Below are 13,187 nucleotides of genomic sequence, written 5' to 3' on the forward strand. Positions count from 1 at the left end.
CACAACAGGTTTCAGTCTTTAACTGGGGGGCGTTCCCTCTCCTGTAGTCTGTTCTGTAGGTTTCTGTGCATGTCAATGGTCTGCAGTTTCTATATCCTAAAGCTAAACCCTTCACCTTGAACTTACATTAAACTCAAAGTCCCTGGTGTCTTTGCAGCCACTTCATCTTGTCTGTGTCCTACCCGAGGAGCCGTCAGTCTTTAGGTCTACTTTTACTTTGAAAATCTGCGACAGGAAGTCAGTGGAGCTGCGAGGGAGAAAAATAAAAGCTTTAAATGTACAGTTTCCTGGAGCTAAGAAGACGCAGCGCTGTACTGAGAAGTGGCAGTGACATCTCTACCACACACAGCTGTTGGGGTGTGGGTGTGTGTGTGTGTGTGTGTGTGTGTGTGTGTGTGTGTGTGTGTGTTGTACAATGGCTCTCTTCTCTCAGCATCACAGCATCTCACACCCCAGTGAATGGCATCGTCTCTCATTGGATGAGCTCATTGTAAAGTGACATCAGCGTCACATGGTCGATTCCCACCGCACAAAATAACAGGAACACCTGCACAAGCACTATTTTGCTAAATATATTTAACTCATACCGTTCCATCAGCTGCAGAAATATGAGTGCTGCTTTCGATCTTGAAAGTTAATAAAAGGACATTTCAAACTGTAATAATGAGATAGATCTCAAGCAGCAGCCGCATGACTAAGGTTAATACGGTCTGTGGTTAACACAAACTGAAAAGATTTCAATTCTACGACACACAATACGTCAGTGGACACAAAAGTTATGATGAATATTTGAACTTTAGTGTCCCAGCTGATTCTGGCTGACTTCATCACTTCAAGAAGGAAAAGAAAAGCCTCAGCTTTCATAACGACGACTTCCCGTCCGCACCGACCTCTCATAGTTGCGATATCTCTCCGTGTTCGTGCTGTTGCTGTAACTGCCTGCAGGAAAACCACAGAGAGTGTCTACAGCCAACCTTGAATTTGAATGTACATTAACTCAAGGGGGATTTCCACCAGTGATGCATTCACTGCCTCATTATCTTACACAATGCACATCACTTCTCATACTTTTTATAAACCAACACCCCGCATTCACAGAGAAATGTTGACCTGAGAGCCGTAGCACTTATATTGTGAAATATGTATTCATATTTAGCAAACATTCATTTTAGATATTAAAAATAAAGCTCATCCACTCCACAGTAAAACACAGGGAAGCATTTCCCTATTCCACAGGGATCTCTCCATGTGACCATATCTTTACCTCTCCACCGCTAAGCTAAAGGAGGCTAATGTTGGGCTATAAAGGAACTACAGCACGGTCACATGACTTCACGTCACCACCGCTAAGCTAAAGGAGGCTAATGTTGGGCTATAGAGGAACTACAGCACGGTCACATGACTTCACGTCTCCACCGCTAAGCTAAAGGTGGCTAATGTTGGGCTATAGAGGAACTACAGCACGGTCACATGACTTCACGTCACCACCGCTAAGCTAAAGGCGGCTAGTGTTGGGCTATAAAGGAACTACAGCACGGTCACATGACATCACGTCTCCACCGCTAAGCTAAAGGAGGCTAATGTTGGGCTATAAAGGAACTACAGCACGGTCACATGACTTCACGTCTCCACCGCTAAGCTTAAGGCGGCTAATGTTGGGCTATAGAGGAACTACAGCACGGTCACATGACTTCACGTCACCACCGCTAAGCTAAAGGCGGCTAGTGTTGGGCTATAAAGGAACTACAGCACGGTCACATGACATCACGTCTCCACCGCTAAGCTAAAGGAGGCTAATGTTGGGCTATAAAGGAACTACAGCACGGTCACATGACTTCACGTCACCACCGCTAAGCTAAAGGCGGCTAATGTTGGGCTATAAATGAACTACAGCACGGTCACATGACATCACGTCACCACCGCTAAGCTAAAGGAGGCTAATGTTGGGCTATAGAGGAACTACAGCACGGTCACATGACTTCACGTCACCACCGCTAAGCTAAAGGCGGCTAATGTTGGGCTATAAATGAACTACAGCACGGTCACATGACATCACGTCTCCACCGCTAAGCTAAAGGAGGCTAATGTTGGGCTATAAAGGAACTACAGCACGGTCACATGACTTCACGTCTCCACCGCTAAGCTAAAGGCGGCTAATGTTGGGCTATAGAGGAACTACAGCACGGTCACATGACTTCACGTCACCACCGCTAAGCTAAAGGCGGCTAGTGTTGGGCTATAAAGGAACTACAGCACGGTCACATGACATCACGTCTCCACCGCTAAGCTAAAGGAGGCTAATGTTGGGCTATAAAGGAACTACAGCACGGTCACATGACTTCACGTCACCACCGCTAAGCTAAAGGCGGCTAGTGTTAGATAAATCCGATTGGATTTTTGTGATGTGATCCAGGGACATGCTGCCTTCAGGGTCCACAGCAGAAATACTACATTCCTGCTCCACTATATATGGATATCGATAATATGCGATTCATCGAGCATCTCTTTCCGCTGCTTCCTCCTGCATTCACTCTGCTGGGATTTTTGAAGCCTCATCACTGGGACTCTTTGAGGAGCTGTAATCCCACAGCGAGCTCCTGGTAACGTTTCTACAGCATCACTTCAGCCTATGCAGTAAACAGGGATCATCAGAGGGGATGACTGCAGGCAGAGTGAGAGAGGAGGAGCAGACTCCTGCAGGAGGAGAGTTAAATATCTGTCTGAGTCTATATTTAGAGAGTCAGTCCGTGCACAGAGGAGGACACGCACACGCCTCCTAAAATACACACACAAGTATACACACGAATAAATCTGTGACTCCACATATCTGTTTATCATTACAGCATACCGTTTTTTTTTCGACTGTACAGCGGTACGTTTTATTATTACTCATATTTTCTTACTTTTTGATTTTTGATTTGAAAAGTTTAAAAAAAATTGGGGGGTTTTCCCACTCCTGTAGTGTGTTCTGTAGGTTTTAGTGCATGTAAATGGTCTGCAGAGGCTGAAATCCATGTGTCCCCTGCCCGAAATCCCTCCATTGGACTCATAGTGTCATCACTATGGAACACTTGTCCAGTAAGAACCAATGGGCTCGGAGCAGAGGCCACAGACAGGAGGTAAAGTCTCCAGAGAAAGAGATCATCCCATCAACTCAGATTACTTTCCACTTTTGAGCGTAACAAAGGGATCAAACTGAGAACAGTGTGCACCCTTCAGGAAATATGATGACATGTCACAGTAGAAATGTTTGAGGGGTGTGTTTAGGTCCTCAGAGAGCCCCCTCTTTGTGGAGGATGTTACGCAATCCAACTGAAAACAGAGTCAGTGAAGGCACCGCGGCAGGAATGCAGACGAGTGGGTCTCTGCTGATTTTACAGTGTGTGTTTCCTCCCACAGCACAGACACATGCAGGGGAGCTCCACTGGAAACATGTTTGTTCCCAGTGCATGCTGGGACATGCTGTGAGCTCCCCCCTCCTCCTCCTGAACAGGTCTTTCTGGTCGTGGAGGTGCATAGATAGATGTGCATCATTCAGTGTAGGGGTGCAGTAGACAGTTTTTCAGGGCCTTCTTCTATTTATTATATCTACATTTTATATTTCATTTAATCATCAAACGGGAGGGGGGGGGGGGTTAAAGCATGCAGGCTAAATAAAGACTTACCACTATTGTGACATGAGATCAATCTACCAACCAACCATCCATCCATCCATCCATCCAACCATCCAACCAACCAACCCACCAACCAACCATCCATCCATCCAACCATCCAACCATCCATCCAACCATCCATCTATCCATCCATCCATCCAACCATCCATCCATCCATCCAACCATCCATCCAACCATCCATCCATCCATCCAACCATCCAACCATCCATCCAACCATCCATCCATCCATCCATCCATCCATCCATCCAACCCATCCAACCATCCATCCAACCATCCAACCAACCATCCAACCATCCATCCAACCATCCAACCATCCATCCAACCATCCAACTATCCAACCATCCATCCAACCAACCATCCAACCATCCAACCAACCATCCAACCATCCATCCAACCATCCATCCAACCATCCAACTATCCAACCAACCAACCATCCATCCATCCATCCATCCAACCAACCAACCATCCAACCATCCAACCAACCAACCATCCAACCATCCAACCATCCATCCAACCAACCAACCATCCAACCAACCATCCATCCATCCAACCATCCAACCATCCAACCAACCATCCATCCAACCATCCATCCAACCAACAACCATCCAACCAACCAACCATCCATCCAACCAACCATCCATCCAACCAACCATCCATCCAACCAACAACCATCCAACCAACCATCCATCATCCAACCATCCAACCATCCATCCAACCATCCACCATCCAAACCATCCATCCAACCATCCAACCATCCAACCAACCATCCAACCAACATCCATCCAACCACAACAACCAACCATCCAACCATCCAACCATCCACCACCACCATCCAACCAACCATCCAACACCATCCAACCAACCAACCATCCCAACCATCCAACCAACCAACCATCCAACCACCAACAATCCAACCAACCAACCATCCATCCAACCAACCATCATCCACCAACATCCAACACCAATCCAACCATCCATCCACATCCACCACCAACCATCCAACCATCCACACCAAACCATCCAACCACAACCATCCATCCAACCAACCACCATCCAACACACCATCCAACCAACCATCCAAACATCCAACCATCCAATCCAACCATCCAACCATCCATCCATCCAACCAACCATCATCCACAACCAACCATCCAACTACCACAACCATCCAACCATCCAACCAACCAACCATCCACATCCAACCATCCAACCATCCATCCAACCATCCAACCAACCATCCAACCAACTATCCAACCATCCAACCATCCAACCATCCATCCAACCAACCATCCAACTATCCAACCAACCATCCATCCAATTGAAATGACCAACTAACTTAAAAAGGTAAACAAATAATCAACCTACCAAACAGAACACCCAGCTAACCATCCAACATGTTTCTGAATGCTGACATTGTAAATATGGTTTTGATCACACGGCGGTATTTTCACAGTGAGGATGTAATACTTTTACTGAAGCAGTACTTCTGTAGAGAGGTGTGTACAGCATCCGGAGAGTCCGGTTTGGACAGTGTTCACTCCGACTTCATAGAATATATGATATATATATTTATTGTGTTGCACAAGAAGGCAACCGTTACTGTCGGTGGCATTTGTACAATTTATGTGTGTTTCTATATTATTGTATAATTGGTAGTCAGTCACAGAGCTGTAGACCTGTTCACAATATTATATTTACCTCATGGGAGGATAAATCAATAATGTCTATAAAACAAGTAAAAGTAAAATGTCCAATAAAATCTAAAATAAAAAATATATTTATATAAAAAAGTAAGAATGTGAAAAAATATATGAAGCTGTAATATATTTATATAAACCTTAGAAGTTAAAAAAGTAATAAAAAGAATAATTACATAAACTGAAAAAGTAAAAGAAGGAGCACACTTTACTACAGCTCTGTAAATACACAGGGTGTGTCAGGAAGAGTTGATGGAGAATAAATAAAAGAGTGACGGAATAAACAAATGCAGGGGTACGGTTCAGAACGACAGAGAGGGTTCTACTTCCATTCTGAAGAACCATGATTGTAATAAATGATCTTGTGTTTACGCAATTCATTACCTTCTATTTCACTTTAAAAGGTTCTCCTGTGCAACGTCTTTGCAGCGACACATTCTTTACAAGACGCGACACGTCACGGCACCCTGCTGTCTCACAGGAACGCAGCGCATCAAAGTAAAACTGAAAGAAGAACAAAGTCTGACCTTCGTCTGTGGGTCCTAGAGCCGGAACTTTAAAGAGTCCTCTCCTGCTGATGTTCAGGTGTATATCAGTATGTAGGTCTCTACTTTAAAGAGTCCTCTCCTGCTGATGTTCAGGTGTATATCAGTATGTAGAGTCTCTACTTTAAAGAGTCCTCTCCTGCTGATGTTCAGTTGTATATCAGTATGTAGAGTCTCTACTTTAAAGAGTCCTCTCCTGCTGATGTTCAGGTGTATATCAGTATGTAGAGTCTCTACTTTAAAGAGTCCTCTCCTACTGATGTTCAGGTGTATATCAGTATGTAGAGTCTCTACTTTAAAGAGTCCTCTCCTGCTGATGTTCAGGTGTATATCAGTATGTAGAGTCTCTACTTTAAAGAGTCCTCTCCTGCTGATGTTCAGGTGTATATCAGTATGTAGAGTCTCTACTTTAAAGAGTCCTCTCCTGCTGATGTTCAGTTGTATATCAGTATGTAGAGTCTCTACTTTAAAGAGTCCTCTCCTGCTGATGTTCAGGTGTATATCAGTATGTAGTGTCTCTACTTTAAAGAGTCCTCTCCTGCTGATGTTCAGGTGTATATCAGTATGTAGAGTCTCTACTTTAAAGAGTCCTCTCCTGCTGATGTTCAGGTGTATATCAGTATGTAGTGTCTCTACTTTAAAGAGTCCTCTCCTGCTGATGTTCAGGTGTATATCAGTATGTAGTGTCTCTACTTTAAAGAGTCCTCTCCTGCTGATGTTCAGGTGTATATCAGTATGTAGTGTCTCTACTTTAAAGAGTCCTCTCCTGCTGATGTTCAGGTGTATATCAGTATGTAGAGTCTCTACTTTAAAGAGTCCTCTCCTGCTGATGTTCAGGTGTATATCAGTATGTAGTGTCTCTACTTTAAAGAGTCCTCTCCTGCTGATGTTCAGGTGTATATCAGTATGTAGTGTCTCTACTTTAAAGAGTCCTCTCCTGCTGATGTTCAGGTGTATATCAGTATGTAGTGTCTCTACTTTAAAGAGTCCTCTCCTGCTGATGTTCAGGTGTATATCAGTATGTAGTGTCTGAACTACACAATGTGTTTGAGCGCTAGCCAATAGGAGCGCTATGTTCCATAGTGATGTCACCATGTTCAGGAAGTAAACAGAGGAGAGACATTTAAGATCAAAGTCAAGATGTTGGTTCTGCTTCATAATCTGAGTATTGTTTATTAAATGGTACATGTTTAAGATGACTAAATGTTGATTTAAGACATTTGTATTCCAAATAAGGTAATATTTTTAGATTAATTATTTAAATTCCAGTAAAACTGAAATGCCTCGATGCTCAGAGAACTCATGCCGATGCATCACTGCAGGGAACACAGGGATTTTAGCCTCTGCAGACCATTTACAGGAGAGGGAAAACCCCCAGAAGAAAAATAGGGTCTCCTAAATAAGCCTGCAGGGGATCGTTACTGCACAAATCACACCGAAAGTACCCAGAGCCTCTACTGCAGTAAAGTACCAACAACATTGTGGAAATACTTGCATTAAAAAGTCTTGCATTCAAATCTTTATGCAGGCAAAAATATGTAAGTAATATAATAAAACAAATACACACACACACACACACACACACACACACACACACACACACACACACACACACACACACACACACACACACACACACACACACACACACACACACACACACACACACACAGGTGGATGCAGAGTGCAGGCCCGAGCAGCTGCTGGAGCTTTCAAATCCTGTTGGCTGCTTCTATTATCGGACACGACTGTGCACGACTTAATGTTTCAAAATGTCATAAACATTTCTGACCTCAAATCCTCCAGAATCCCCCTTCAGTAGTAAACATCCGAATCTGTGTGTATATGAGCTTTGTGTGTGTGTGTGCGTGGAGGCTCATAGTGTGACAGACGATGGTCGCCTGCGGCTGCAACGCTATTTAAACTCCGGTGTCAGGAGAATGTGGATCCATTATCGGACGCAGCCTGGGTATATTTAACATAATGTGTTATGTATTCCGTGCATTTTGTCACTAGAAATGCCTCAAACGCACATTTTGCAAGGTCTTACAAACAGCATAATTTCCCACACAAGTGTATATATACACATCAACGATTAAAACATTAAAATGTGTGAGAATCACACTGAGATATGTGATGTTTAAATTATGTATTTCTCTTCTAGGAGAAATTGAAGATGCGCTGTCGCTGGGAGGCGTGTCCGATAATGGGCGCCGGCACCGAGGTTCCCGTTAAGCGCTATTTAGCTCCCTCAGCTAACAGACGGTATAGGACTTTACCGGTGACCGGCAGCGGTAGAGAGTATGGTAAACTCGGCCCGGTGTGACAGGGAGGCTCCTACCTTGTTGTCTGTGCTGGTTTTTCCCCTCGGAAAGCAGGATCATGTTTAGGTCATTCTCTCACATGTGACGTCCATGTTTGCTTCTGCTCGGAGGAGAAGCAGCAAGCTAACAACAGCAACACAGCCGCTTCCGGTCAAATGTTTCAAAATAAAAGGTGACGAAGCTGGATTACAGAAACCCTCATGAGCTGGGACAAGTACTCAGATCGTGTTCTAAAGTAAAACAGAGGCTGGACAAATTCATCCTGTGTATTTGTGTATATGTACAAGTATTCTCATCTAAATGTACTTAAAGTAGCGACAGTAAAAGTAGTCATTGTCTGATTGGTCCATTTCAGAATAATATCTCTGATATGTTTTATAATGATTGATCATTAAAGTGTTCTCAGAGCTGGTAAAGGTGCAGCTAGTTTGAATGGCTTTGTATACTGCAGGGTAGCTGCTGGATTTACTGCAGGTGAACTACAGTCTGATTTAAGGGATTATATTTACCTTCATTAATCAGAATCTGTAAAGAAACTAAAGGGATTAAATACATGTAGTGGAGTCGAAGTACACCATGTAAAGTACAAGTATCTTCAAAGTTCTGTAGCGACCCTATATTGGACGTTCTCTGCCAGTAAGCAAGGAGATATTAAATCGAAGAACTTCAGTCCTGTCTCCACTCATGTGGAACATTATAGTGTACTATTCAGTACTTGAGTAAATGTACTTAGTTACTTTACATCTATGATTTTGTTTCATAATGTCAAAGACAAATGATATTATGACATACAGTAACATTAAACTATAATATATTATAATGGGAATCATCATTAATATCAGACCACAAGTTATTTCTGTCATTATTTCACAATAAAACATGTTGATTTCTTAATGAAATCCCGGTTTTAATCATTTTAAATCTCCCTTTAAAAAAAAAAAAATCAATTGTGTGTCTCTACTCAGTCTGTGTTTCCCTGTGTATTTATTTACAGTCTGTTTTTCTGATCTTCTGTTCATTGATGTTACGGTAAAATAGTAATTTAGTCCAATAACAAGACATTTATTCTGAGAATGTGCAAAGTGAGGTGGAAAAACAGGCTTCTTGCAAGTGCAGCTGCTCTACTTAATGAGATGTACCTTAATAGAAAGTGTCAGTGATTGATAATCTGAGCAGAAGATTGATTTATCATTTATTCAATACGTAGTTACGCAGCAGTGCTTTTATTTTGAAGCCGAGTCACCTGTTTCCGGTGATATCACGTGTTTCTTGACGCAGCTGCAGCTGTCAGTGAACTCGTACATGACTGTTTGTGGATATCAAGAATAATAACAATAAGCTTTTACCGACCATTTACCTGTACTAACGCCTGTAGTACACACTACAGGAGAGGGGACACCCAAGCAGAACTGTAAAACATGTTTCTGTATGAAGTATTTTTACTTTGAATATTTTAACTCGTTTTTTCATATATTTCCAAAACTCTAAATACCGGACATTTACATTTCATTGTTCAGTTTGGTATTAGTACTTTTACTCTAGTATATTCAGACGTGGGAGAAGTACTCAGGTCTTGTACTTGAGTAAAGTAGAAGTACTCAGGTCTTGTACTTGAGTAAAGTAGAAGTACTCAGGTCTTGTACTTGAGTAAAGTAGAAGTACTCAGGTCTTGTACTTGAGTAAAGTAGAAGTACTCAGGTCTTGTACTTGAGTAAAGTAGAAGTACTCAGATCTTGTACTTGAGTAAAGTAGAAGTACTCAGGTCTTGTACTTGAGTAAAGTAGAAGTACTCAGATCTTGTACTTGAGTAAAGTAGAAGTACTCAGGTCTTGTACTTGAGTAAAGTAGAAGTACTCAGGTCTTGTACTTGAGTAAAGTAGAAGTACTCAGGTCTTGTACTTGAGTAAAGTAGAAGTACTCAGGTCTTGTACTTGAGTAAAGTAGAAGTACTCAGATCTTGTACTTGAGTAAAGTAGAAGTACTCAGGTCTTGTACTTGAGTAAAGTAGAAGTACCAGAGTGTAGGAATACTCTGTCACAGTGAAAGTATTCTAAATGTTCCTCCAGTGAAAGTAGAAAGTACTTGAGTAAAGTAGAAGTACTCAGATCTTGTACTGAGTAAAGTAGAAGTACCAGAGTGTAGGAATACTCTGTCACAGTGAAAGTATTCTAAATGTTCCTCCAGTGAAAGTAGAAAGTACTCTCCTCTAAATGTACTTAAAGTAGTGACAGTAAAAGTAGTCATTGTCTGATTGGTCCATTTCAGAATAATATCTCTGATATGTTTTATAATGATTGATCATTAAAGTGTTCTCAGAGCTGGTAAAGGTGCAGCTAGTTTGAATGCTTTGTATACTGCAGGGTAGCTGCTGGATTTACTGCAGGTGAACTACAGTCTGATTTAAGGGAGATTATATTTACCATCAGTAATCAGAATCTGTAAAGTAACTGAAGGGATTAAATACATGTAGGGGAGTAAAGGTACACAGTAACATAACAGGGAAATATTCAAGTAAACACGTACTTAAGTACAGTACTTGAGTAAATGTACTTAGTTATTGAGTTTCCTGTAACGGTGAATATCTCCCTGCAGTATTTTGGAATATGAACACGGAGAGTCTGCAGCTGATTTTCCAGGTTTGTTTATTTTCTGTGAAATAATCTGAATTACAGTCTCTTTAAAAAAGTCTCTGCTTTAAAACATTCATATTTACAACACTCAACATTCCCAGGTTATTTATGACAAGGTTCAAATAAAAATGTGAATACAACAACAATAACAACAACAACAACAACAACAACAACAACAACAACAAAAGAGTCAGTGTATTATTGAAATACAAAGCATCAGACGCTCATTTTATTCTGCCAACAAAACATGAAATAATAATAATGAAAATATGAGAGTTAATAAAAAAACATCCAAAAATATCAAATATGGCCTTAAACTGACAGACACACACACACACACACACACACACACACACACACACACACACACACACACACACACACACACACACACACACACACACACACACACACACACAGACACACAGCTCCCTCCGATGGCAGAGTCCGGAACTGCAGGCTAACTCACAACACGTTTGTTGCATAACACCAAGATGCCACACACACACACACACACACACACACACACACACACACACACACACACACACACACACACACACACACACACACACACACACACACACACACACACACACACACACACACACACACACACTTTTTCTTTCTTTGAGATTGAATTTTGGACCTTCTCTGTGAAACCTTTACTATAAAAAGAAATGAAATGACGGTGTTTTCAAAATCCCTTCTAATTAAGGGAACATGATTTTAAAAAACTGAAATTAAAAAAGGTTATCTCTCAAACTGGTCTGCTCATCGACAGGGATCTTTTGTTACCTGTTGTTCATTTCTTTAGGACATAAATTACTCCGCATGAGTTCAGCACAAGAAGTATTTAAAGGAGGATCTGACAGAACAGCTGCTCCTTTAAGGGAGTTATTGAGCATGCACAAAAACAACTGACCCTAAGATATTTATCCTGAAGTAAAGAAGCTGAAGCTCCTCCAAATATTCAACACCATAAAATAAATCAGGCTTTAGTGGTGTGTGTTGGGGAAGTCCATAGGGACTCGGCTTGGGCGCTGGAAGGTCACCGGTTCAAGCCCCCGAAGGACCAAGTGCTACAGAGGTGTCCCTGAGCAAGGCACACTGCTCCCAACACTGGGATGGGTCAAATGCAGGATGTACATTTCCCCTCTGTGGGACCAGTAAGGGTTCCTCCTTCTGAGGCACGAACGATTGTTAAGAGTTTCAAGTTGTGAGGGGGACCTGTCTCCCTGCTCTGTGACCTGTCTCCCTGCTCTGTGACCTGTCTCCATGCTCTGTATCTCTCCTGTGACACTCTGTGTCTCTCCTGTGACATGTCTCCATGCTCTGTGTCTCTCCTGTGACCTGTCTCCCTGCTCTGTGTCTCTCCTGTGACCTGTCTCCCTGCTCTGTGTCTCTCCTGGGACCTGTCTCCATGCTCTGCGTCTCTGCTGTGACCTGTCTCCATGCTCTGTGTCTCTGCTGTGACCTGTCTCCATGCTCTGTGTCTCTCCTGTGACCTGTCTCCATGCTCTGTGTCTCTCCTGTGACCTGTCTCCATGCTCTGTGTCTCTCCTGGGACCTGTCTCCCTGCTCTGTGTCTCTCCTGTGACCTGTCTCCCTGCTCTGTGTCTCTCCTGTGACATGTCTCCCTGCTCTGTGTCTCTCCTGGGACATGTCTCTATGCTCTTTGTCTCTCCTGTGACATGTCTCCATGCTCTGTGTCTCTCCTGTGACCTGTCTCCATGCTCTGTGTCTCTCCTGTGACCTGTCTCCATGCTCTGTGTCTCTCCTGGGACCTGTCTCCCTGCTCTGTGTCTCTCCTGTGACCTGTCTCCCTGCTCTGTGTCTCTCCTGTGACCTGTCTCCCTGCTCTGTGTCTCTCCTGTGACCTGTCTCCCTGCTCTGTGTCTCTCCTAGGACCTGTCTCCATGCTCTGTGTCTCTCCTGGGACATGTCTCCATGCTCTGCGTCTCTCCTGTGACATGTCTCCATGCTCTGTGTCTCTCCTGTGACCTGTCTCCATGCTCTGTGTCTCTCCTGTGACCTGCCTCTCCTGTGACATGTCTCCATGCTCTGTGTCTCTCCTGTGACCTGTCTCCATGCTCTGTGTCTCACCTCTGACCTGTCTCCATGCTCTGTGTCTCTCCTGGGACATGTCTCCATGCTCTTTGTCTCTCCTGTGACTTGTCTCCATGCTCTGTGTCTCTCCTGTGACCTGTCTCCATGCTCTGTGTCTCTCCTCTGACCTGTCTCCATGCTCTGTGTCTCTCCTGGGACATGTCTCCATGCTCTGTGTCTCTCCTGTGACCTGTCTCCATGCTCTGTG

General features: G+C 43.1%; 1 protein-coding gene across 3 annotated transcripts in view; it reads right to left on the bottom strand.

Moving 5' to 3' along the window:
- The window catches only part of LOC134862235 (DENN domain-containing protein 4B-like), a 32,798-nt gene extending 24,414 nt beyond the window's left edge, over positions 1–8,384 (bottom strand). For 2 of the 3 annotated variants that reach the window (XM_063880008.1, XM_063880006.1), the window contains exon 1: positions 8,258–8,384. The gene's annotated coding sequence lies outside the window, so the exon portion shown is untranslated. Of the gene's footprint in view, positions 1–126; positions 248–8,257 lie in introns of all 3 variants that reach the window. The other variant, XM_063880007.1, reaches the window with a different exon arrangement.
- Positions 8,385–13,187: the final 4,803 nt, after the last annotated feature.

Source organism: Eleginops maclovinus, chromosome 3 (assembly GCF_036324505.1).
Source record: "Eleginops maclovinus isolate JMC-PN-2008 ecotype Puerto Natales chromosome 3, JC_Emac_rtc_rv5, whole genome shotgun sequence".
Lineage (NCBI taxonomy): Eukaryota > Metazoa > Chordata > Actinopteri > Perciformes > Eleginopidae > Eleginops > Eleginops maclovinus.